Source organism: Triticum aestivum, chromosome 1D (genome assembly GCF_018294505.1).
Source record: "Triticum aestivum cultivar Chinese Spring chromosome 1D, IWGSC CS RefSeq v2.1, whole genome shotgun sequence".
NCBI classification, from domain to species: domain Eukaryota; kingdom Viridiplantae; phylum Streptophyta; class Magnoliopsida; order Poales; family Poaceae; genus Triticum; species Triticum aestivum.
In genome coordinates this window covers 379,717,654-379,744,503 of record NC_057796.1, presented here as the reverse complement: position 1 = coordinate 379,744,503, position 26,850 = coordinate 379,717,654, and positions in this window count along the sequence as shown.

Here is a 26,850-nt window from a genome sequence, read left to right as displayed (position 1 = left end):
TTCTCAGTGGCCGACCCTTTGCAAAAATTATGAGGTTTTGAAACCAGACTTAGAAGTGGTAATATTAGTTTGAACCTCTCTGATATATCCATGTTCAGCGGATCAGCGCGAGCATTTGCAGCCGATGAGCTGAATTTCATTTCTAATATCAGTTTGAACCTTGTAATCTTTGAATTTGAGCTATAACTCTGGAATTTGAACCTTGTAATATTTTGAGATTTTGTGGTACAATCGTTGAAATGGCATCGTATGAGACTCATATATTGGTAGCACTATTTTGACCTTAATATGCAATGGTCTTAGATTTTATTAACCATTCTCGAATCTGTTTACCTTGTCGATCTCACTGCACACGATCTGTATAGCTAACTTGACTGCGATCTTCGACATTATTGCACACAGTTGGTTTCTTCAACCGTGTGCCCTGTAGAGCGCAACATTAATTATCGCACTCGAGTGTCCATCATCACCCTTCTGTGTAGCTTTGACCTCATCACCCACGGGTAAACTTATGACCGAAGTCATTCCACACACTTCATTTTTACAAAGCTTTTTGCCAATAAACGCCCACGATTTGTTCCTCTTCTAGCCGACGCGTGGCCAACCTAGCCGGGCGGGAAGCTTGTGCGATAAACTGCGTGGTAGCACGGGAACAGGCTCACCGATGATACATTTGACGCCTCTTCGAGCCCACGCGTGGTCAAACGAAATGCGTGCAGTGCGGTGTTGTCAAGCGTGCACTGGAATCCTCCGCTATGAACGCCGTGGCAAGACGTGAGGATTACAGGCCGGCCGGCCACCATTTATTAAAGCTACCATTTAACCCTTGTCTCTCTTCAACCTTTCAATCGCACCCCACTGTCGGTGTCAAAACCGGCAGATCTCGGGTAGGGGCGCTTAAGTTGTATGTCCGCGGATGGATGGTAACAATAATCAAAGGGACACAGTGTTTACCCAGGTTCGGGCCCTCTTAATGGAGGTAAAACCCTACTCCTGCTTTATTATATTCGATGAGTATAGGGGTTACAAGACTTGATCTACCTCGAGATCGTGGTGGCTAAACCCTAACTTGGCTAGCCTGTCAATGTTATGATCCTGCCTTCAATGTAAACCATCCGGTTTATATAGATACCGGAGGGGCCTAGAGTTGTACAAAGTCAGTTAAACAGAAAGGAAATATTACATCTGGACGCCTAAACTTGCCCTTCACGTATACGGGAGTCCCAACCAGAAACGAGAAGCGGTCTTCTTCCTTGTATCTTGACAGCTCATTAGTCCGGCCCATATCGAATAGATCGAACGCCCGAGGACCCCTTAGTCCAGGACTCCCTCAGTAGCCCCTAAACCAGTCTTCATTGATGACGTGTTCGGTGCGCAGGTTGTCTTCAGCATTGCGAGGCGGGTTCCTCTCCTTGAATCAGCTTTTCTTCACAAAAGGACTGTATTCGACTTTGTATAATTAACACAACCCTTAGCCGCGAAGGAAGGATATATAAAATAAGAATAGTGTCTTTACTGACAACTTTTTTTCGGCGAAGCACCAGACTTGACCCTTCAGTGTTTTGAACCATTTTCACACTCCACGTTTCGTGTTTCGAGGTCGAGCCCCCTTGGTCCGTCTTGTCAAAATAGAGATCGTGCCCACTTATTACGGGATTGCTCATCAATAAGATTTGGGTAACCCAACCATTTACGGCGCACACTCACATTGGAAACAGGCGAGTTTCAAGGCATAAGTGGGGGGACGGTTGGCATTTTTACCGCCTATAAGAGGGCAATAGATTCCTCCTTTCTTCCCTACGCCTTCTTCCAGCCTTAGCCTTCCAATCTCCCAAGCTCTAGCGCCCGAAAGAAAGCTTTCGTCTTCCTCACCGCCGCCACCTCCTCCGACCATGGCCGGATCTGGTTCCAAGGGCAAGTGGGAGGCCTCCTCCGTCACGGAGAAGGAGATAAAGGATCTCCGGAGCGCGGGGTACCTGGCCGCAAACATTGCACACAGGCTCCCCGACGAGGGCCAAATCATCCCCACTCCGGAGGCCGGCGAAAGGGTCGTTTTCCTCCCCCATTTCCTTGGAGGGTTAGATTTTCCAGTCCACCCTTTTGTCCGGGGACGCAGGGTCTTTTACGGGCTGGATTTCCATTATCTAGCCCCGAACTCTTTCCTCCACATCTTGGCGTTCATCGTCGTGTGTGAGGCTTTACTCCGCATCCCCCCACACTTCGGCCTATGGCTAAAAAATTTCAATGTAAAGCCGGTGGTCGACGGGCAGCATGCGGACTGCGGCGGGGCCATGATCAGCAAGCTGCCCAACACCACATGGCCCAAGGGGGCCTTCATCGATACCGTCAAGGTCTGGCAGCAAGAGTGGATCTACATCACCGAGCCGCGCCATATCAAATGGGCGGCAATTCCGGAGTTCAGATGCGGACCCCCCACGAGGCTCACTTCATGGACCGCTAAGGGCCTCGACTGGGGGTCCCAGACGGAGGTGCAGACGCTGCAGACGCACATCACCAACATGCTGGGCAAGATTGTTGGTCTCACCAATGTGGTGCAGACCATGCTCTTCCACCGCATCCTCCCCTGCCAACGCCGGGCCTCCCCCATCACTACAAAAAAAGACACATCCGTGACATTTTGGGCCGAACGAATTTTTTTCTGTCATGCTTATGACACTTCTACGACGATAATTGTGACAAAACCCGGTATCATCATAGATGTGGTGGGCTCCTACTTCCATGACAAAAAATCATGACAAAAAATGGGCTTTTCGTCCTGGGCGAGTAGGAGACGCAGCTGCATGACATTCTTTGGGCCTTCCATGACGGAAAAATCCGTGGTAGAAGCGAGGGTGAGGAAAATATCGGGGAGTTCCCGGTTACGGTGGTGGTCGGGGGCCGGGCGATGTGCGTTTCTCTCGTACACGTACGCGCGTGTGTGCGAGGCGTTGCGCTCTAACTGAACCCGAGCGATTGCACTAGCTACGTTACTGAACACCGATCGATCCCTTGCTGTTAACTGAACCCGAGTGATTCCTTCGCTACTGCTGCTAACTGAAGTCGATCAATGCTGCCTCTGGATGAACAATGAGCGTTGTTGGGGGGGGGGGTTGGATGAACAGTTTCCGGTGGGGGGTTGGATGAACAGGACCCCGTGGTAGTAGAGGCCGTTGCCGCTGGATGAACAGGACCCCGATCGATCGAGCCGGTTGGCGTTGGATGAACAGGACCCCGTGGAGGGCCGGATGAACAGAACCCCGTGGAGGGCTGGTTGAAGAGTAGCCGGTGGAGGGCTGGATGAACAGTAGCCCGTGGAGGGGTGGTTGAATAGGACCCCATGGAGAGGGGTGGTTGAACAGGACCCCGTGGAGAGGGCTGGTTGAATAGTAGCCGGTGGAGGAGCGGTGGAGGCTGGATGATCAGGAGCCCGTGGATGAACAGTCGCAGGTGGAGGCTGGAGGAGGTCGACGGTGGATGAACAGTAGCTCGTGGAGGCAGTCGACGGTGGAGATGAACAGTATCCCATCGTAACGCCCACGATGCGGCTATATCTCGCACGTGTCGAGGCACGACTTAGAGGCATAACCGCATTGTAGGTATTGTCGCAAGAAGGGTCATCTTCACACAATCCCATGTAATGAACAAGAATGGGATAACGAGAGTTAGCTTACAATCGCCACTTCACACAATACATAAATTAATTCATACATCATCCAAAATCCACACATAGACCGACTACGGTCAAATCCAAATGAAAATAAGATAACCCCAAATGCTAGATCCCCGATCGTCCCAACGGGGCTCCACTACTGATCATCAGGAAAAGAAATATAGTAACGACCACGTTCCTCGTCGAACTCCCACTTGAGCTCGGTTGCGTCATCTGCACTGGTATCGTCGGCACCTGCAACTGTTTTGGTAGAATCTGTGAGTCACGAGGACTCAGCAATCTCACACCCGCGAGATCAAGACTATTTAAGCTTATAGGAAATGATGGTGTAATGAGGTGGAGCTGCAGCAAGCACTAAGCATTTATGGTGGCTAACATTCGCAAATGAGAGCGAGAAGAGAAGCAACGCAACGGTCGCGAAGCTAGAAATGATCAAGAAGTGATCCTGAAACTACTTACGTTCATGCATAACTCAAACCGTGTTCACTTCCCGGACTCCGCCGAGAAGAGACCATCACGGCTACACACACGGTTGATGTATTTTAATTAAGTCAAGTGACAAGTTCTCTACAACCGGACATTAACAAATTCCCATCTGCCTCATAACCGCGGGCACGGCTTTCGAAAGATAATACCCTGCAGGAGTGTCCCAACTTAGCCCATTATAAGCTCTCACGGTCAACGAAGGATAAACCTTCTCCCGGGAAGACCCGATCAGTCTCGGAATCCCGGTTTACAAGACATTTCGACAATGGTAAAACAAGACCAGCAAAGCCGCCCGAATGTGCCGACAAATCCCGATAGGAGCTGAACATATCTCATTCTCAGGGCACACCGGATGAGCCAGACGTCGGGTTGGCATAGACCCTGGTTGCTCAGGGGGCGCCGGACATCGCTCGGTTTGGGCCAGCACTCGAAGGAGCACTCGTCCGGGGGTTTAAAATAAAGATGACCCTCGGGCTCACGAAAACCCGAGGGAAAAAGGCTTAGGTGGCAAATGGTAAAACCAAGGTTGGGCCTTGCTGGAGGAGTTTTATTCAAGGCGAACTGTCAAGGGGGTCCCATAAATCACCCAACCGCGCAAGGAACGCAAACTCAAGGAACATAATACCGGTATGATGGAAACTAGGGCGGCAAGAGTGGAACAAAACACCAGGCATAAGGCCGAGCCTTCCACCCTTTACCAAATATATAGATGCATTAATTAAATAAGAGATATTGTGATATTCCAAAATATCCATGTTCCAACATGGAACCAACTTCAACTTCACTTGCAACTAGCAACGCTATAAGAAGGGCTGAGCAAAGGCGGTAACTTAGCCAAACAACGGTTTGCTAGGAAAGGATGGTTAGAGGCTTGACATGGCAATATGAGAGGCATGCTATAGCAAGTGGTAGGTAGCGCATCATAGCAATAGAACGAACAACTAGCAAAGCAAAGATAGAAGTGATTTCGAGGGTATGGTCATCTTGCCTGCAAGGTTCTCAGAGTTGTCGAAAGCTTGATCCTCGTAAGCGTACTCAACAGGTTCCTCGTTCATGAACTCGTCTCCCGGCTCTACCCACAGCAAGAACACAAGCAATGGAACCACAATCAATCACGGGAAATGCACAAGCAACATGATGCAATACATGCATGATATGCGAGATATGATATGCGATGCGTATGCGTGCTTCGGAAGAAAAAGAATGAACAAGGCAGTAACTTGGCCAACCAAGTATGCCACTGGAAAGATGAGATTATTTCGGTCGAAATCGATATAAAGATCACCGGAAACGGATGCACGGTTTGCAAATAGCAAGCAAAACAAGAATGACACGAATCTGCGATTAACAGCATGATAGCACTTAGAATACATCAAGTAACTATGCTACAGCACCCCAACATAGCAACAAAGTATATGGAAGTGATCTATAGAAGATGCTTGACAAAGATGAATACTGAGCTACGGCTAGATCTCAAAATAACAGGTTCAAACAAGCATGTAAAAAGTGCAAAAGATATCAGCTTAACAGACTTGGAGAAAATACTGGACATGGCTGAAACAGCATCAGGTAGCAATGTTCAGAGCAAGCAATCAATATGCTACAAGAAGTTAACATAGCAATACAAGGCATGGAATAAATCTACTAAATGCATATAACAAAAGTCCCTTACTGACCATGAGCGAAAAAGGACCAGAATATATGATGACACCCATGTAAACATAGCAAGTTTCGTTAACAGGTTTCGGACTTGGCAGAAAACAGAGCATGGCATTAACAGCATTATGAAGACATCTTGGTGAGCTTTATCCACTCATCCCAAAGCAATTCATGACAAAACAAGCATACCTATAGCAAGATTACATGTTTATGAAGCTAACCATGGCAAGAGCAAGTTCATAGCATGAAAGGATCAACTACAACATCCTTGGCAAAATTGAATATCATGTTGACATTCTGCTAGAAATATTTTATAGCAAAAGTAGAGCAAGATTAAGACATTCTATGGCACTCCATAATTGCAAACAGGGGCATGGATGGATAGAGCATAACCATATGTTCAAAACATCCTTACTGAAGTAACTCAAGATAAGCATGGATCTCACTGTAGACACATGGATACATGGCAACAAAATAACAGCAGTCACAGACAGCAAAAATCCTGTCCCTGAAAACAGAAATATCACGAAGCCTAGTTTGCATGCTTGTGATAGTCACCACATAGGTCACAAAAATACATGGCATACACCTCTCTAAAGATAGCATGGCATAGATCAAAACACATGTAGAGCTCCTACTCATGAGATGCACACATTAAATGCAACAAAAATAACAGAACACCAAGTTCTGTTAAGTAACAGCAGTAAACATCACATAGCACTCTTGCATCAGAGATTTGGGCATTAAGATGAGTTCAAAAGAGCATGGCCCAATGGAACAAAATTAAGAGCATCTTGAGGCGAAGATTGCGATATATCAAGCACGCAAAACGAAGCAGTATGCGATGAGATATGATGTGATGAACAGGAGCATATAATGTGAAAAACTTCGGGACTTGGAGGATTTCGGGGTCAACCTGCAGATCTAGGGTTCCTCGCGCGGATCGAGGTTCGCCGGAGGAGAGGGCGACGGCGGCCGGAGTACTTGTCAGAGAAAAGCTCGGAGAGGTCGGGGAAGACGCCGGCGACCGGAGTGGGGAGGAGGCGGCGGAGGCGCCAGGTGCGGGCGCGAGCGGCGCCATTCGCGGGCACGGGCGGGGCGGCAAGGCGCGCCGGCGACCGGAGGCAGCGGCTCGGGGTGGCGGTCGGCGGCGGGGCGCGGGGGCTGGCGCCCGGGCGGCGGCGCGGGGAAGATGGGCCGGGAGGGCCCCGTGCGGGCCACGGTGGGCCGGCGTGCGGGTGCGCATGCGAAGTGGGCGCGGAGGCTCGGCGAATCAGGAGCCACCACGTGGCGCGGTGAGGGCGGCGGACATGTCCGGCCGGCTGAGGAAGAAACGTCCGGCGGCGCGGAGGGGAATTGATCTAGGGTTAGGGGTGGTTTTGATCCAGAATTTTCGGGGGAGGGGTGTTTATATAGGTAGAAGGAGCTAGGAGACTCCAAATGGAGTGCGGTTTTCGCCCACACGATCGTGATCGAACGACCGAGAGCATGGAGGGGGCTTAGAGGGGTTATTGGACTGTTTGGAGGGGGGTTTTGCTGCAACACACAAAAGGCTTTTGCGGTTACCCGGTTAACCGTTGGAGCATCAAACGACCTCCGAATGAAACGAAACTTGACAGGTGGTCTACCGGTGGTATACCAAGGCCACTTGGCAAGACTCGGTCCATTCCGAGAACGTTTAACACCCGCTCACAAAAAGAAACAAGAGGGGTGCGCCGGTGCATGTGGGAGTGTCGAATTGCAAAACGGACAACGGGGAAATGCTCGGATGCATGAGACGAACACGTATGCAAATGAGATGCACATGATGACATGATATGAGATGCATGACATGAAAAAAATGCAAAACAAAAGACAAAACCTAACCACGGAGGGAATATCATAACACATAGCCGAAAATGGCAAGAGTTGGAGTTACAAATATGGAAAGTTACATCCGGGGTGTTACACCCGTGTAGTCCCGTTTGGCGTTACGCCACACCCCTCCTGATGAACAGGACCCCGTTTCGACCATAGCTCTCCAACAGAAGTCTGTTTCCTCCGTTTTGCGGTATGGCACACCGCTCCCGATCAACAGGACCCCATTTCGACCGTAGGAGGTCCAAGAGAAGTCCGTTTCCTCCGTTTTGCGGTACGCCAGACCCCTCCCGATGAACAGGAACCCGTTTCGACCGTGGCCGGTCGAACACAAGGCTGTTTCCTCCGTTCTGCAGTACGCCAGGCCTCGTTTCGATCGGCTGTTCCGTCCAAGCTGGTTGGCTCCCGATGAACACGACGTATTCCGTTGTCTCCCGATGAACACAACGCATTCTGTTGCCTCCCCATGAACACGACGACGATGCAGTTTCTCCGTTCCGACCCAGCCGTTTGGCTTCCGATGAACAGGACTAGTCGTTGTACGCGTTAGCGACCCCGCCCGTATGTACGTACGTAGCCGAATTATTATCTTGCAGCGTGGCCATACGTACGTGTAGACGATATAGACGGGACTGCATGACATGCTACGTCGGCGCATCTACTTCAACACGTGCCACTCCTTACTCGGCCATGGTACGTCGCTGCAGAGACACTGATCGACAGCTATGTACGTACATGTTCGCGACCGGACAGATAACGCTACCTTCGCTTCAACCTGGTGGGTCCCAGCTGTCAGGGGGTAAGAAGGTAGTTCCTTCCGTGCAAAGATAGAGCTGGTGGGTCCCAGCTATTAGTGGGAACGTTTTTTTGTGAAATACAGAGGCCCTTCCGGTAGGTCCGAGGTGTTAGGTGGATGAATCATTAATTTGCGCGTAATAAGGAGGCACTTCCTTGCGTGCGGCCATGGAACCAGCTGTCAGCCTCTCCACTTACAGTCCTCTTCTGATGGTTGTCGTTCGTTGACTGCATTGACGATGCCGTACCACCTGAGAGCACCAAGGTGGTGGACGACTACGCGACCTAGGAAGGGGATGATCCGGAGCCGGGGAATACGCGGCAGTGGATGCCCACGCAGAGGGGAGTACGAGGGTTGACTGCTTTGGCTGCGCTTTGAGGCTGTCGTCTCCAAAGAATAACAAGGGGTTGGCGTGAGTAGAGGGAAGGCCTGGCCAATAGTAGTATGGTCGGGCGGTGAGGCCTGCGCGGCAGCACAACCGGCCACGGGAGGCTGGAGCAGGCGGTACGGCGGGCGTAGGTTTGGGTGGCTGGAGCAACAAGACCAGAGGTTGAAGACGCGGCTTAGCCGTTGGATTAACATCGAACGGTCAGTGCAGCTAGAATCGTTTATTGACTAAGTTGACAAAGCCCTGCGCACGCGTTAACTTAGTAGGCCCACAAGTCAGCCTCCAAATCTGGTGGGTCCCAGCTAGCAGGGGGAATCAATTTTTTTCGCGTTATAAGGTGGCATTCCTTGCGTGCGAAGATGTTTTCTGGTTTTTTTATTTCTTCTTTTTCGAGTTAGAATAAAAAGAAAGAAATTAGGATCTACGGTACAATCTATATTTTCACGAAAAGGAACATAATAAAGCTGGTGGGTCCCAGCTGTCAGGGAGAGTAAACTTTTTATTTCCGCGTAATAAAGGAAGCACTTCCTTGCGTGCGAAGATGTAGCTGGTGGGTCAAACCTGTCAGGGGGAGAAATTATTTGTTTTCGCATAATACGGGGGCACTTGCTGTGTGCGGCCATGGGCCATGTGGATCCCTACTGTCAGCCAATCCACGTACATGCCTCATCCGATGGCTGTCGTTTGTTGGCAAAGTTGACCACTCCGCGTCGAGAGAACCAACGTAGTGAACAACGGCGAGTATTACCAAGGGAACGACCCGGAGCGGGCGAAGACACAGCAGTGGATGCCCACGCGGAGGGGAGTACGAGGGTTCACTGGTTCGGCTGCGGTGTGAGGCTGCCATCGCCGGTGAAGGACATGAGGTGTTGGTGAGTAGAGGAATGGCCTGGACGGTGTTTGGGAGTAGAGTGGGCCGGTGAAGCCTGCGCGGCAGCACAGCCGGCCACGGGAGGCGGTAGCAGGCGGTACGGCCGGCGGTGGTTTGGGCGGCTAAAGCAAGAATATCCGAGATTGAAGAAACACTACAGCCATTGGATGGACATCCAACGGCCACTGCTGCTAGAATCGTGTCTTGACTATAAGTTTACAAAGCCTTCCGTATGCCTTAGTAGGCCCACAAGCCTTCCGTATGCGCCACTGACTATAATTCTCAAAAAAATAGTAGGCCCACAAGTGAGCATCACATCTGTGGCAGAGAACATATAGCCCATTTGCGATTTGTAATCGTGTACAACCCATTTTTGAATTCTAATGGAGTTTACTACAACCCATCTACAATCTGATATTACAGCCCATTTTTGAATTCTAATGGAATTTACTACAACCCATTTACAGTCTGTTAAAATTACAGCCCATTTTCTAGCCAGGACAACGATTAATAATTTCAACCAACCTCTGAAAACAGAATTCAACCAAAAATCCCACATTTTGATGGGATCCAAAAAAAAAATTATCCCGAAATTTCGAGTCAGATTAAATATAATTTCAAAATGAATTTGTATTAGGTAAAAATCTAAAGAAATATTGTGCCCGCAGTAAGTAATGAAATTAAAATTTCCAAATTCAGACAATAATATTTTTGAGACTAATTACCTGCTTGGTGATTTTTTGTATATTTACAGCCCAGTTTTTATAATTACATCCCATTTATTATTTCTTAAAGCCCATTTTCTTGTTAGGCCTAATGCATACCTCATAGGAAAGATTTACAGCTCAGCGGGGCAGAGAATAACAAGTTGACCTGGGTTGGGTATTCCGCAAAAAAAGTTTAGCTGGGCTAGCCATTTTCACCTTGAAAAAATAATATCTGGGCTGGATATTTGGTCGACATAAAATAATAGCCTGGGCTAGACGGGCCACATCCCGCCCAGTTGATACCCTGCTCCTCTGAACAACAACAAAAACATCGCTCAATAAAAACTCCGCTTACACAAAAAAAAACAAATACTGCTCTAGCTGCTGGGTCCCAACTGTCAGCCGCTCCTTGTGCAATTCTCTCGTTTATTGACTATATAGGTTGACGATGGTGTGGGACCGTGATGTCAGGAAACCAGGAGTAAGCAAAAAAAATATAGTTGTATATATGTAATATGGAGGAACTTGCGTACGTACGGCTATGGCCCTAGTAGGTCCCTACTGTCATCCAGTCCAAATAAAGTCATCTCCTGATTCCTCATTTTCGTTGACCATGTTGACAACGCGAGACGGCAGCGCCACGGCGAGCGCAACAACTCGAAGGACGATAGAGAGGGCCTCGCGGGCCCTACGGATGGTCTGATACAGCTCCCGCTGCTCATTCAAGAAGCCAGGATCATCGGACACCTATGAGCACCTTCGAGAGACTGAGAAGGCATGAAATGTTAAGGCCGCGGTTGGGAGGTCTGGATTCTTTCACACCTGTATTAAGATACAAGTGCAATTTAACATCATCGGAAACAACGCGTAAAATACAGGCGTAATGAAACCGAGGGCCCGATGTCTATAACGAAAACCGGTGAGTTACGCGTGTAATTTGAGAGACCAGTGTATATTTTACTAGTCGAAATCGACCAACCAAGCGCTTCGCCCAAGACCATCTGCTTTTATTTACAAGCGTCAGTTTTACAAGCGGTTTTGGTTGGAAAACGACGATCCAATCACGGCCTAAGATGATGAGTTGGTCGGAAGATCATATGGTTTCACCTCTAAACTACCCGAGTTGTGGTATAGGCTATGAACGAAACATAAGACAATGAACTTCTTAAGCACAGAAACAACATAACAAGATGATCTTCTTAACATGCAAATCACAGGCATTAGATCAACATGCAAAACAATATGAAGCATTATCTCAGGAGGCACGGTGAACAACTCGTGATGCCGCATGCCACAACATTCCAAGCTCAACTTTGCAATCAAACTCACAAGGCCTGACATTGCATAGACAACATTCAGAACAAACTCTTAAAATACCTTACATAAGTCAACATTTATGTGACTATGCATCTGAGTAGAGTAAAAATTTACTTCTGAACTGAAGACGGGAATAGGGAAAAATGATCAACGTTGCTCACAACAAAGGGCGTCCCACTCAAAAATATCAAATGCATGTCTTCTGGCTAACATCAATGAACAAAATTTGACAAGGTTTTCCAATTCCAGTATATTAAACTAATGTCTTCTTTTTAACATCAATGATTGAACTTTGACAAGCTTTTACCATTCAAAATATGTAATGCCTATGATTGTGGAACGGGCAGGGTTTTTCATCACTTTGTCATCTGATAGTCCGGTGGCTCAAGGTGACGATGAATGATTAGAGAACCATTCGATGTATTGTGCATGATGAAGTATTATGGAGGACACAAACCATCTGAACAGTTTGTGCAGTTCCACTAAAATCAAGCTCAGCATCCCTGCCTGCATAAATACAGAAAAAGCGTGATGAATATAATAGTGGTACTAGTTGATTAAACATACGCTTACAACTGTAATCATCTTCATTATCTTTGAGGAAAGGTATCAATATAATACGGCATGGAAGGGCATTTCTCTAAGGACACTTAACGACAGAGGGGCAAATTTGAGCACACTTCGAAATTAGGGGCAAATCTGAGTAGTGGGTTCGAGTTAGGGACACAAATGTAAAAGACCCAAAAATTTATTCAAAACAATACAACAATATAAGTAGCATAACATAACAAAGCACAATCATGTGGATGAAGGCCGATACTGACCTTGTTTGTTACAGATGCGTCCACAACTGACTTGGTCATACCTTTCCTTGTGGAGTAAATTTTGCACTCCACGTGTTGCTAAGTTGCCCATGCTCTCTGCAGACTAGTCATGTCACCAGCGTCTACCAATACTCTGTAAATCTTCTCAATCATTCCTTCTTAAATGTAGCGCAAACAGTGACTGCTTCTTTCTGCAAAGTGATAAGAGCAACTGGACCCACTAATGCAGCAGTTTGCCTTAGACACATTGGCTCCTTTTGTGCAGTTCAACTAAAATCAAAGTCGAAATAAATCGAGCTTTAACTTGTATATCCCTGTAAGCAACAATAGGTATAAGGGAAACAATTAATGAGAAATAACGGTTGATGACTTGTACTCCCAGAAGAAAAACATCTACTGATCTACCTTATCTTAAGGGAAAACAAAGCAGGAGAGTAGCAATTCTCAATCAGTGTGATTCAATCATTATAACTGAGACATTATCTTAACAATGTCTTGTTTCAACATGTATAAAGAACGACAAAGCAGAAAAGTACCATTCCTAAAACAATGCGACTGATTCATATTAACAGAGACATTATCTTAACAATACCTTGGTTAAACATGTAGAAAGAACTACAAAGCAAGATAGTACCATTTGTAAAACACTGTAAATGATATATAATAATAGAGACATTATCTCAACAATACATTTGTTAAACATGTACTCCAGCCGATCCCTAACAGAAATGGTACTCCCGCCGATCCCTAACAAGTGTTGCAGTTTTGAACTAAGATTCAGTAGTCATCTCTGAGAGTGGCATTGCTTAATTTTACCAGCGGCATTAGATTAACAAAAATCATAAACAGTTCCGGGGGAGAGTGGGAGTAACAACACCATGTGCTTCCATCTACTTATAAAGGGGGTGATGCGGAGTTTGTTGTAACAAAGCAACAAGCATCATGTCTGGGTTGGTCCCATTTTTGTTCACTACTTAATGGGAAAAGACAACAATACAAAAGCTTCAATTCCACATTTATTTAAAACAATACCAATACAAGTAGCACAACATCTCAAAGCACACTGCACCATCACGTGGATCAAAGTCGGTACTGACCTTTCTTGACCAAGATTTGAAACAACACGTGAGGAGGACCTGAAAGAAACCTCAACACATATATGGAAATCCGATCTCCTTTTGTGTTGTTCAACCAAAATTAAGCAAAGTCCCCGGTGTGACATTCAAGTTGAACTGCACAAAACACTCTTAAAACAAAAGTGTTTCGCGTAGCCAAGCAAAATGTCGCAATAGCAACAAGTTGAATAGATATCCCTGTTTTAACAGAGGCAAAAAAGGAAACAATTACTGGCCAATAAAGGAGGATGAAACATGCGGCCACAACAAGAAGCATCTACGTTATATTGATGGAAAACAAAGTATAGGACAATAGCAATTATAAAACGGTTGCATTGATTCATATTAACACAGAAATTCTCTTAAAACAGTTCAGTAATTAATTCTGAGAGTGGCATTGCTTAATTATACCAGTGGCATTAGATTAAGAAAAAGCATAAACAGTTCCAGGGAGAGTGGGCGCAACAACACCATGTGCTTCCATCTACTTATAAAGGGGGTGATGCAGAGTTTGTTGTAACAAAGAAACAAGCATCATGTGTGGGTTGGAACAATTTTTGCTCACTTAATGGTAAAAGACAACAGTTCAATAGCTTCAATTCAACATTTATCCAAAACAGTACCAATAAAAGTAGTACAATATCTCAAAGCACACTGCACCATCATGTGGATGAAAGTCGGTACTGACCTTTCTTGACCAAGATTTGAAACAACTCGCGAGGAGGATTTGAACCAAATCTCTCAACACATATATGGAAATCCGATCTCCTTTTGTGCAGTTCCACCAAAATTAAGCACAGTCGCCGCTGTGACATTCAAGTTGAACTGCACAAAACACTCTCAAAACAAAAGTGTTTCGCGTAGCAAAGCAAAATGTCGCAATAGCAACAAGTTGAATAGATATCCTTGTTTTAACAGAGGCAAAAAAGGAATCAATTACTGGACAATAAAGGAGGATGAAACATGCCGCAACAAAAATGGTACTCCCACCGATCCCTAACAAGTGTTGTATTTTTGAACTAAGATTCAATAGTTAATTCTGAGGGTGGCATTGCTTAATTTTACCAGCGGCATTAGATTAACAAAAAGCATAAACAGTTCCAGGGGAGAGTGGGCGCAACAACACCATGTGGTTCCATCTACTTATAAAGGGGTTGATGCAGAGTTTGTTGTAACAAAGCAACAAGCATCATGTCTGGGTTAGTCCCATTTTTGTTCACTACTTAATGGGAAAAGACAGCAACACAATAGCTTCAATTCAACACTTATTTAAAATAGTACCAATACAAGTGGCATAGCATCTCAAAGCACACTGCACAATCATGTGGATGAAGTCCTGTACTGACCTTTCATGAGACGAACAAGATAAAATACGAATCTACCAACACGAATAGGAAATCCAATCTCGTTTTACGCAGTTGCACTGAAATCAAGCAAAGTTGCCAGTGTGAAAATTAAGTTCGCTATAGGAACAAGTTAAATAGATATCCCTGTTTTAACAGAGGTAAAAAAGGAAACATTTTATTGTCCAATAAAGGAGAATGAAACATACGGCCCCAAAAAGAAGCATCTAACTTATCTTGATGGAAAACAAAGTAGGACAGTACATTTCTAAAATGGTTGCATTGATTCATATTAACAGTGAAATTCTCTTAAAACAGTTCAGCAGTTAATTCTGAGAGTGGCATTGCTTAATTTTACCAGCGGCGTTACATTAAGAAAAAGCATAAACAGTTCCAGAGGAGAGTGGGGCGCAACAACACCATGTGCTTCCATCTACTTATAAAGGGGGTGATGCAGAGTTTGTTGTAACAAAGAAACAAGCATCATGTGTGGGTTGGAACAATTTTTGCTCACTTAATGGTAAAAGACAACAGTTCAATAGCTTCAATTCAACATTTATCCAAAACAGTGGCAATAAAAGTAGGACAACATCTCAAAGCACACTGCACCATCATGTGGATGAAATTCGGTACTGACCTTTCTTGACCAAGATTTGAAACAACTCGCGAGGAGGATTTGAAAGAAATCTCTCAACACATATATGGATATCTGATCTCCTTTTGTGTAGTTCAACCAAAATTAAGCAAAGTCGCCGGTGTGACATTCAAGTTGAATTGCACAAAACACTCTTAAAACATAAGTGTTTCGCGTAGCCAAGCAAAATGTCACAATAGCAACAAGTTGAATAGATATCCCTGTTTTAACAGAGGCAAAAAATTAATCAATTACAGAAATGGTACTCCGCCGATCCCTAACAAGTGTTGCAGTTTTGAACTAAGATTCAACAGTTAATTCTGAGAGTGGCATTGCTTAATTTTACCAGCGGCATTAGATTAACAAAAAGCATAAACAGTCCCATGGGAGAGTGGGCGCAACAACACCATGTGCTTCCATCTACTTATAAAGGGGGTGATGCAGAGTTTGTTGTAACAAGGCAACAAGCAACATGTCTGGGTTGGTCTCATTTTTGTTCACTACTTAATGGGAAAAGACAGCAATTCAATAGCTTCAATTCAACATTTATTTAAAACAGTACCAATACAAGTAGCACAACATCAAAGCACACTACACGATCGTGTGGATGAAGACAGGTACCAACGTTTCATGACGCACAGAAGATCACGTACGAATCTGCCAACACGAATAGGAAATCCAATCTTGTTTTGTGCAGTTGCACTGAAATCAAGCAAAGTCCCTGGTGTGACATTTAAGTTCGCTATAGCAACAAGTTGAATAGATATCCCTGTTTTAACAGAGGCAAAAAAGGAAACAGTTACTGGCCAATAAAGCAGGATGAAACATACAGCGACAAAAAGAAGCATCTATCTTATCTTGATGGGAAACAAAGTAGGACAGTAGCATTTCTAAAACAGTTGCATTGATTCATATTAACAGAGACATTCTCCCAAAACAACATTCGTTAAAAATGTAATTTACTTTTAATAGTGGCATTGCTTAAATTTTCCACCGGCATTCTTAGATTAACAACAGCAAAATAGTTGTATCGGACATGGGACATGGGACATGCCAGCACCATGTGCGTCCACACGTATAAATGGGTGATGCACAGTATGTTGCCAAGCAGCATATCTGCATTGGTCCCATATTTGTTCTCTTTCAACCTTTTTCCTATGTGAGGGTAGCAAATCTAGTCCTGCACAAACTACCCGACCCCCAGTTTCTTTCCTTTTTCAACAAAGATATCGGTTCCTTACAGATGTGTGTACTGGGTTACCCCCCTTTTCCCTTTTCGACCAACAAAGCGGTTGGATAGCCAGTCTATACTACTTTCACTCCCTCCTTTCCTCATTGAACCACGTCCTAGATTCATGCTCCACCCCACCACACCCTTCTTTACTCTTTGAACCAAGTCCTAGATTCGACTACAGAATCAAAAAAGATCAGCATGCAGCTAGAGCAATGACGGTTTCAAAGAAACTTATACCTTAGGGTCATCGGGATGTGTCTTGGCATGTGGCGGGAGGCCGGATCTACCCACACTACATACGGTAGCGAGGAAGAAGGGGTCGGTGGCCCTCCCGCATAGGCGTTGGTTGAAAGAGAATAGCACAGCCGGCAGTGGATTACCTCCCTCGCCGAAGGCGATAGAGTGAACGCTGCACCTCCTCCCCTTCCCGGTGTGATGGGATTCGGACGGCTCCTTCACCAGCTGTGAGGGGGAGAGACAGACAGAGGCCAACGCAGTCTTGTTTAGATCTGGTGAAGAGGGTGAGAGACTGTGAATATAGCAAACCCTAGCAAAGGAACGCCGAGCCTCCAGCGTGTGTATATATATATGTAGTGCGGCGAAAGTGTGGAGAGTGAAAACCCTAGCGAACAAGCGCTGAGGCTCCAGCTTATATAGTACTCCTTCCATTCCTAAATATAAGTCTTTTTAGAGATTTCAAATGGACTACAACATACGGATGTATATAGCGAATATCCAAAACGTCTCCCGGGCTCATCTGTATATGGACATATTTTAGAGTGTAGATTCACTCATTTTGCTCTGTATGTGGTTGCGTGTTAGAATCTCTAGAAAGACATATATTTGGGAACGGAGGGAGTACTACATATATAGTACGGACTGAGCTCCGGTGCCTTAACTGCACCTGCCTTTGGGTGTATGACAGGTGGGCCAGCCACATTTTGGGCCCACCTCTCATACACGCAAAGGCATGTGCACTAAGTCAATGAAGCTACGTCCATATAGTACTCGTGTATACTACTAACATATAGTGGAGTGGTTTTCTTATTCTCTCCATAACAATCGTTTTAAATTGTGTAAGTACGAAACGAAACACTTTATTTAACGTACCAATGAAGAAAATTACTACTTCCGATGAACTAACGATCCACGCGTCCTGGTCGCACTTCCTATCCTTCACGTGCGGTACACTACCCTCCCTTAAGTGAACAACCACACATGCGCCAAATTATCGGAAACGTGTGAGAGTGTGTACAAATAAAGAATTTTAATTTCAATTATCGGAAAGGTTTGAGAGTATGTACAATTTGCCCTCTCTCAATAATTATGGTTTGCTGTGTTCGGCCTAAACTTGGTCATACTTTACAAAGTTTGACTTCAGTCAAATGTAATATGCAGAGTAAATAAAAATGGAGGGCTACTACGTCCATCCGGTTTTTTAGTCCACACCATTTTTTAATCAAAGTTAATAGCTGGACAAATAAAATTACAGGGGAGCTGAAGAGAAAGTTGTGAGAAGGCTTAGAAATCAATACAAAACTTATGCTCTTAGTACCAATGTCGGACAATTTTTTAACGTACCAAGAAAGAAAACTCGATCAAAAACACGCCCCCGCTTCCAGGTCGCGAGAGTCATCGCGCACACACACATAGACATAGACATGCATATCCATCTCCATCTCCATCTCCCATGATATTTCTCCAACTGGCACATTATTTACGTTGTTAATTATATACACAACAATATCAATGTACATCATCTCTTGTTTGCGGGCGTCCGGACCGCAGCCACACCCGCTCCTGACTGATTCTTCTCCATCGTATCTACTTTTCCAAACACTTTTGCCCTTGTTTTGGACTCTAACTTGCATGATTTGAATGGAACTAACCCGGACTAACGCTGTTTTCAGCAGAATTGCCATGGTGTTATTTTTGTGCAGAAATAAAAGTTCTCGGAATGACCTGAAACTTCACGGAGAATATTTTTGGAATTTATAAAAAATACAAGCGAAAGAATCAAGACCAGGGGGCCCACACCCTGTCCACAAGGGTGGGGGCATGCCCCCTATCTCATGGGCCCCCTGAGGCTCCACCGACCTCAACTCAAACTCTATATATTCATGTTCGGGGAGAAAGAAATCCGAGTGAAGGATTCATCGCGTTTTACAATATGGAGCCGCCGCCAAGCCCTAATCTCTCTAGGGAGGGCTGATCTGGAGTCCGTTCGGGGCTCCAGAGAGGGGAATCCGTCACCGTCATCATCATCAACCATCCTCCATCACCAATTTCATGATGCTCACTGCCGTGCGTGAGTAATTCCATCGTAGGCTTGCTGGACGGTGATGGGTTGGATGAGATTTATCATGTAATCGAGTTAGTTTTGTTAGGGTTTGATCCCTAGTATCCATTATGTTCTGAGATTGATGTTGCTATGACTTTGCTATGCTTAATGCTTGTCACTAGGGCCTGAGTGCCATGATTTCAGATCTGAACCCATTCTGTTTTCTTGAATATATGTGAGTTCTTGATCCTATTCTGCAAGTCAATAGTCACCTACTATGTATTATGATCCGGCAACCCCGAAGTGACAATAATCGGGACCACTCCCGGTGATGACCGTAGTTTGAGGAGTTCATGTATTCACTAAGTGTTAATGCTTTGGTCCGGTACTCTATTAAAAGGAGGCCTTAATATCCCCTAGTTTCCAATAGGATCCCGCTGCCACGGGAGGGTAGGAAAAAAGCTGTCATGCAAGTTGTAAGTGCATCTAGTGCCACCCCTAGTTGGTTTTGGAGTATTGACGACAAACCTGGTTGAGGGACTAATGTGTTTGTGAGAATTGCAGGATAACACAGGTTGTAGTCCCTCATTGATTCGGTTTACCTACCGGAGATGACCGCTAAAAATGTATGAAGACATTGAAGACGATGGTGGTATGTCAAGATATTCACATTGAAGACTATGACAAGAGAAGGCATTGCGTGAAGACTATGGAGCGCGAAGACCTAGTTTTTTCGTTGTTTCCTTTTCTTCTTTGTTGAGTCGTAGGAACCACCGTACTTGTCGTGGTTTTGTCACGGCAGATGTCCTAGAGAAAGGACTTAGTCGTGGAGCCATCGGTACGGGCTAACTTAAAGGGGTTAAAGCGGACAAGGGACACATGAGAGTTTTATACTAGTTCGGCCCCTTACGATGAAGGTAAAAGCCTACGTATAGTTGTGATGGAATTGCTGGGGTTTCGATGACCTGGGAGCGAATACGCTTTGCCTGAGTCTCGAGTTGTTTTCTGTTGTCCTTGAACCGCCACCGGGTCGTCCCCTTATATACATGGGTTGACGCCCGTCGGTTTACAGAATCCCGATGCCGGCTCATAATCGTGTCCGGCTCAGTCTCTGCTACTTCTATCTGACAACACAAGTTTACATATCAATGCCGGTTTATGTCTACGGGCCTTAAACCGGCTTTGGGCCCTGGGCCTTCATAAAGCGTCAACGTCTGTCTTCATGGACTTCAGATACACATGAACTACTTATGGGGTAAACCCGGCCTCTCCTGGCCGGTTTACGCCCAGTGGTAATATCCCCAACATTAGGCCCCAGATTGATTTGAACTGGTTCATGTCAATCCTCAATACTTAAGAAAATTTCTTCTTCAACATCTTCACATGATCTTGTGAACCGCCGTGACATCATCTTCTAGGATCATGGTAAACCGCCGTGACGTCACCTGTTATTTAAAACTGTGTATAATCCACCTTCATTAATGAGCCTCCGACAATCGAGGCGACAGCTCCGCCTCATATCCAAAATTTAGGCCCCTCGATTTTCGCGCCTGACGCTTATCTTTCTACCCTTATAAATAGGGCCAGGGGGTCTTTCCATTTTTCCCCCTCGTGCCTCTTCGCGTCGTCGTTTTCCTCGCGCCGACCGACCCTCCAGCTCTGCCGCCGCCGCCGTCCTTCGCCTCTGCTTCGACAAAGGCCGCTGCATCAACCTGATCGTATCAGAGTAAAGCGGTGATCCTCCGCTGCTTCCTCCTGTACCAGTAAGTCCCTCTTCTTCTCGCCCTAGATCTGCCATTAGGGTTCGGTGTTCTTCATAGCTTGAAGATGTTCTTCCTTCGGTAGCACCAATGGCCGGTTAGATTTGACTATTTTCAGCGCCTTTTGTAGTTTAGACTCCTTTCTTCTTGTTAAGGCACCTGCTTGATATCCAACTCATCTGAACTCACTGAACTTTTTGAGCGCTTGATATTAGACCAGAGTATATTTTGATTATCCAACGCACGGCAGATCTGAAATTCTCATGCCAAACTGTGAAACTTGTTTTTCCCTTCACTTATAGATCTTTATACTTATACCTTTAATGCCAAATTAGGCGGTTTAACTTCACAGATAAAATGATAACCCGGTAGATACCATTAGTCCCCTGTTGAACCACCAATGCATTCATCATTATACTGTTTCCATTGCCAGACTCCGGTTTACGAATAACCAAATCTGGTTTATTAATATGCTTGTATCCTTATACTGCTGTATAGTTGTCCACTATAAATCTTAAACCGACAATAATCATGTTTCAGATTTCCATTACCATGGCCAAGCAAGTCTATGAATGCAATTGGGCTCCCTCTCGAGTAACCGAAGAGCAGTTAAACAATCTTGTTAAAACGGACGCTTTAGCCAAAAAAGATGTCATCCACTGGAGGGTCCCTGGCCCGGAAAGTCCTCCTACACCCAAGGACAGAGAGGTAGTCGTGTTTGCTGATCATCTCGGACGAGGTTTTAGCCCTCCCGGTTCAAAAAATTTCCGAGATGTACTAGCCAATTTTCAGCTGCGCCCTCAAGACATCGGTCCCAATTCCGTGACCAACATCTGCCACTTCCAAGTCTTCTATGAGGTTTATCTACAAGAGGAACCTACAGTCGAACTGTTTAGGGATTTCTTTCACTTAAACCGTCGCACAGAGTTCTCGGATGGACCCAATACGGAACTGGGTGGAATGGCGGTTCAGAAAAGGAAGGAAGTCACCTTCCCTCATCCCAAACTCCACAGTCACCCCAAAGAGTGGAACCAGACTTGGTTTTATTGCATGGATACATCTCCACCTGATGAAAACCCCCTGCTGAGTTACTGCCCTGAACGTCTTAGCAACACACATCCTTTTCCTCAGAGGTTGACGGCAAAAGAAAGGGCCAACTACGCTCCCCAATTATCAAAGCTTAGAGCCTTCATGGCGAAACGGTTTGACAGGAGTTGATCTTGCTCGTTGCTGGATAAGCTGGAGTATTTTGCCCTTAAGCCGGCACTCCGGTTTGATGTGTGAGTATACGGGGAGTTTGAAGGATGCTCAACGGCACATTGACATTCAGCTTACAGATGCAGAAGTCACTGAGGCTGTAAAGAAAATGCTAAACGAACTGGAGGCTGTCTGTGCCCAAACCGGACTACTCCCTTTCTGCGCTTTCAACAAACCGCCAGCTGTAAGAATCATATAATCTTTTTATCTGAAGTTGCTTTTGTCCAAATATTCTCTGAAAGTGTGATTATTTTCTGACAGGGTGATGATCCATTCTGGAACAAGAAACCACCACAAGACAAACCGGTCAAGCCGCAAGATAAACCGGTCAAGCCAGTTCGTCCAAAGACCAAGGTTATCAAAAAACCTGCCAAGAAAAGGACCACTGCATCCTCCGAGCTACCAAATGATGACGATGTTGGTAATCCGGAATCAGAGGTAGAACTTGTCTCTCTTGGTTCATTTTTCGTACATCTCATTGACAATGATTATTATCAGGACGACGCTGAAGGCAGTCATGCTGATGATGTAGGGGTAACCATTCTTTCCTCCGATTCAGATCTTCTGCCAACATAAAAAATCCTTCAACCAAACCGGAAAGTAAAATTTTCTCACCCCCTTGCTTACTTGGACCCAAACTTTCTTTTGAAGACGCAGCAGCACGAGGCTCGCCGCACAACCCGGCACAGCGGCCAGGTAGTTACCTCCGCCGGTTTACCGAACAGTCCGGTTCGGAAACGCCGATCAGAGGTCTCTTATCCCATTGATACTTCATGCCCCAAAGCAGGTTGTTTCTGCCAGCCTCTTAACCCGTCTGATTCAAATTATCAGGGTACTTCTCACTCATCTTCTGGCGAGTCGTCGGCCACAAAACTTCCACCCCTCAAAATGGTTCTTGGGTGAGCTATACACTTGTTGTTATCCTTGATGTTGCTATTTTGATATACTGTACTGATCCTCATGTTTATTTTTCTCAGCGCCAAGCCCAGACCCATCAAGAAAGCTCGGTTGAATAAACCGGCTGATGAAGACGTGGCTGTTGAACCGGAGAAAACTCCAGATCCTGAAGAGACCAACATTGATGCCATACTGAATGACCCACCGCCTCAAGATCATGAGTTCGTTGCTGAGCAGGCAGAAGTTGACACTACAAGCCATGCTGACCAGCCAACCAGCCCTGTCCGAACTAACAATAAACCGGCAAGTCCAGTTAAAAATACTGACAAACCGCCAACCCCAGTAACGGCTGCTGATGACAAAGATGATGACATTATGATTACTGGCACTGGCATACTGCTCTGGGCAATCCTGTCGCTTTGTCAAAGCATACTGCCAAAGATGAGCTCTCTGCAATTGGCAAAGGCAAATGGAATGCTGATTTGTCAAATTATGCCCATCTGAATGTTCAAGACCTTCACTCTGGCTTCCTGAACCGTCTGTACACCAGCCGTGACTATGAAGACGGTTTGGTGAATATGATGAAGGAGCGATATGAGGTAACTTCATAAGTGTTTCTCTCTTATATTTAATTGCAGCTTATGAACTCTAATAGCCCCCAAGTGACGGTTTAAGATGCCAATTTAAACTGGGACTTAGTAACAATTTCCTGTTTGCAACAATGCATCTTAACTTCACTGATGTAGCCCCCAAGGGCCGGTTTAACTTTATAAAGATGAACTGGGACTTTGTAGAAGAATTCCCATATCAGCATTTTATGAGCAAATACACATTAGCCCCCAAGTGCCAAGCTTAATACTTGTATTGTGCTTGGGACTTGTAAAAATTTCTGATAAAGAGCAAATATTCATTAGCCCCCAAGTACTAAGGGCATAACTTGTTATGTACTTGGTACTTGAAATATGTACTGTCAACTTATTATATATCTGTCTCTTTGTAGGCTGAACTGAGCAAGAAGGAAAGCCAAACCGCTGATCTGCAAGAGAACCTCAAGTCCCAACAAGCTGAAACCTCCAAAGCGAAGGAAGAATTGACCTGCGCTCTAGGCGCTATGGAGAAACTAAAAGAGGGCTTCAACAAAGAGCGGGCGGTTTGGGAGACTGAAAAATCCGCTTTGATAAAAAGGGCTGAAAAAGCAGAAGCCGCTCTTAAACCGGTGGTTGATGAACTGACCGGCATAAAGCGGCAGATTCATTCCATGATTGCTGCTGTGTTCGGTAAAACATCCTTGCTTTATACTTTCAACATATCTTCCCATGTGTTGCTGGTTTACTGATGTTTATAATGATGCAGGAACTCGTATTAGCCATCTGGGCTCTGACGTACAGAAGAAATTGAAAGCGGCCTATACTCTGATAGAGCAGCTGTATACCGGTGCGCAGCGGATCATCTGCACCGCTTCAGACAATAAACCTCCTCCAACATTGATCAAGGACACCTTAGAAAGGCTATCCATGCTGCCTGCCTGGGTTGAAGAACTAAAGAAAGCTGCGGCAAGGGCCGGAGCTCTGACCGCTCTAACCCGGGCAAAGGCGTGGGTGCCTGATCTTGTCGGGTGGTAGGTGCGACATATGCCAACGGGTGGCTTATCATTGTGGGAGCCAGTAAGACGTCGCTGGTGCCTGGAAACGGGATGAGGCGAAGACATGCACGCCGGCGAATCTTACCCAGGTTCGGGGCTCTCCGTGGAGATAACACCCCTAGTCCTGCTCTGCGGGGTCTCCGCATGATCACTAGATCGAAATGAGTAGCTACAAACGCTCCTTGAGCTGTCGGGTTAGAGGGAGAAGAAGGGCCAGGCTAGCTCTCCTTTTCTCTCTATATGGTGTGTGTAATTCTATGAGACCAACCCTTTGCATGGGTGCCCCGGGGGGTTTATATAAGCCTACCCCCAGGGGTACAATAGTAATCCGGCTGGGCGCGGGTCCCAGCCATCAGTGTCTGTGTTCGCCGGCTTCTCCGCCGGACATTGGGGCCCGCCGACTGGTGGGTCCCGCCGGCTGCCGGCCTCTTGGTCGACAGGCCGGCCCCACCGCCTGGCGGTCTTGTCGGCGGCTGGTTACTGTTGCCTCGCCCCTGATGACGAGGGCTTTGTCGAGGTAAGCGTGGCTACAGCGCCGCCGCCTTGCGGGCTCTCACTGTAGCCTCACCTCGTCTTGTCTCCTTAATGAGGCTCGTGTTTCGAGGGAGGGAGGTAGCCGGCTATTGGGAGCCGGCCACGCCCCCGGCCGAGTAGGGGAGGCCGGGCCGCCTTTGAGCGTCTCTCTGGCTAAAGGGGCCCGCCACCCGCGGGCCGTACTAGCGTCTGTCGTGGGTGACGTCGAGGTCAACATGGCTACAGTGCCGTGCCGGACGGGAGATGGCTAATCCGTACGGCACCCTGTGGCCATGCCGGCTCCGGGATTCGGGGGTAGTGGGCCGCACTGCAGCCACGTCCCGTCTTATCACCGTTATGTGGATGTAGTCTTGGTGGGTGCGGTCTTGGCCGGCTTCTGGGAGTCGGCATTCTTCTAGGCCGGCTTCTGGGAGTCGGTCCTCTTGGGGCCGGCTTCCTGGAGTCGGACATCTCGTAGCTTTCTTGGGGAAGGTTTCTGACTGGGTCGCCTTCGGGAAGTCGGCCCTGGGGATAGTCGGCCGGGGGAAGGCGGCCCTATGCTTCGTATGCTTGAAGGCTTGAATGGCTTGATAATTTTTAAAGATCTAGGGGGAGTCGGTTAGGCTACCCGTGGCCATTTACTCCGACAGTAGTCCCCGAAGCTGGTTGGGCTTCGAGGTTGAGTGGAGGTCGAGAAGCTCGGGCAGCTTCTTATCTTGACAAGCCGGCAGCTGGGAGCCGGCTTCGGTTGGGTGCACCGTCTTGGCGAAATTTTTTTGGAGTTGGAGGGCGGGAGTCTGCTGGCGCTCGCGCCGGGCTACGGGCCGGCCACTCGCCGCCTGCGAACCACGTGGCATCCCTTGGCTGAAAAGCCTGCCAGCCCACGCGCGCGACAAGACGTCGCCGCAGGTTGGGGGCCCACAACTCCTACGCCCGGGCCTGGGCGCGGATTCTCTGCGGCCCAAAGCCGTCCGCACGTCTTCCTGCGGCGGTTTCGGCACGCCTTTAGGGCGCAGTAATCGCGGGGCGTGGGGGGAGTGGGTGCAGTTAATCCCACGTCCCACCCCATGCCTCGCCTCCTCGGCTTCTCCGCACGAAGCTACAAGTAGGGGGAGGGGGGAAGCGGCAGGCGCTCGCACGCCCCTCTCCTCTCCGCCATCTTCTTCCTTCTGCTCTCCCTCACAGCAGCGTCTCGCCGCCGCACCGTTCGACCACCCTTTTCTCCGCCGCCGCGCTCATTCTCGTCGGTCTCACACTGCGATGTAGTACGGCGGGGATTGGGACGGCTCCAATGTCCATGAGGACCACGTCGAGTTCCTCCGCAAGACGCGGCGGCTGCCCGACGCGGACAAGGTGCGGGTCCGTCTCGCGCCGGAGAAGGAGATCACGCCGGAGCCAGAGGAAGGCGAGCGGGTGGTCTTCCGCTCGCATTTCTTGCGCGGCATCGGCTTGCCGGCAAGCGCCTTCTTCCGCTCCTTTCTTGAATTCTACCAACTCCAGCCGCACCACCTCACCCCGAACACGGTGGTGCTGCTGTCCGCCTTCGTCACCTTGTGCGAAGGCTATCTCGGCGTCCTCCCCACCCTCGAGCTCTGGGCG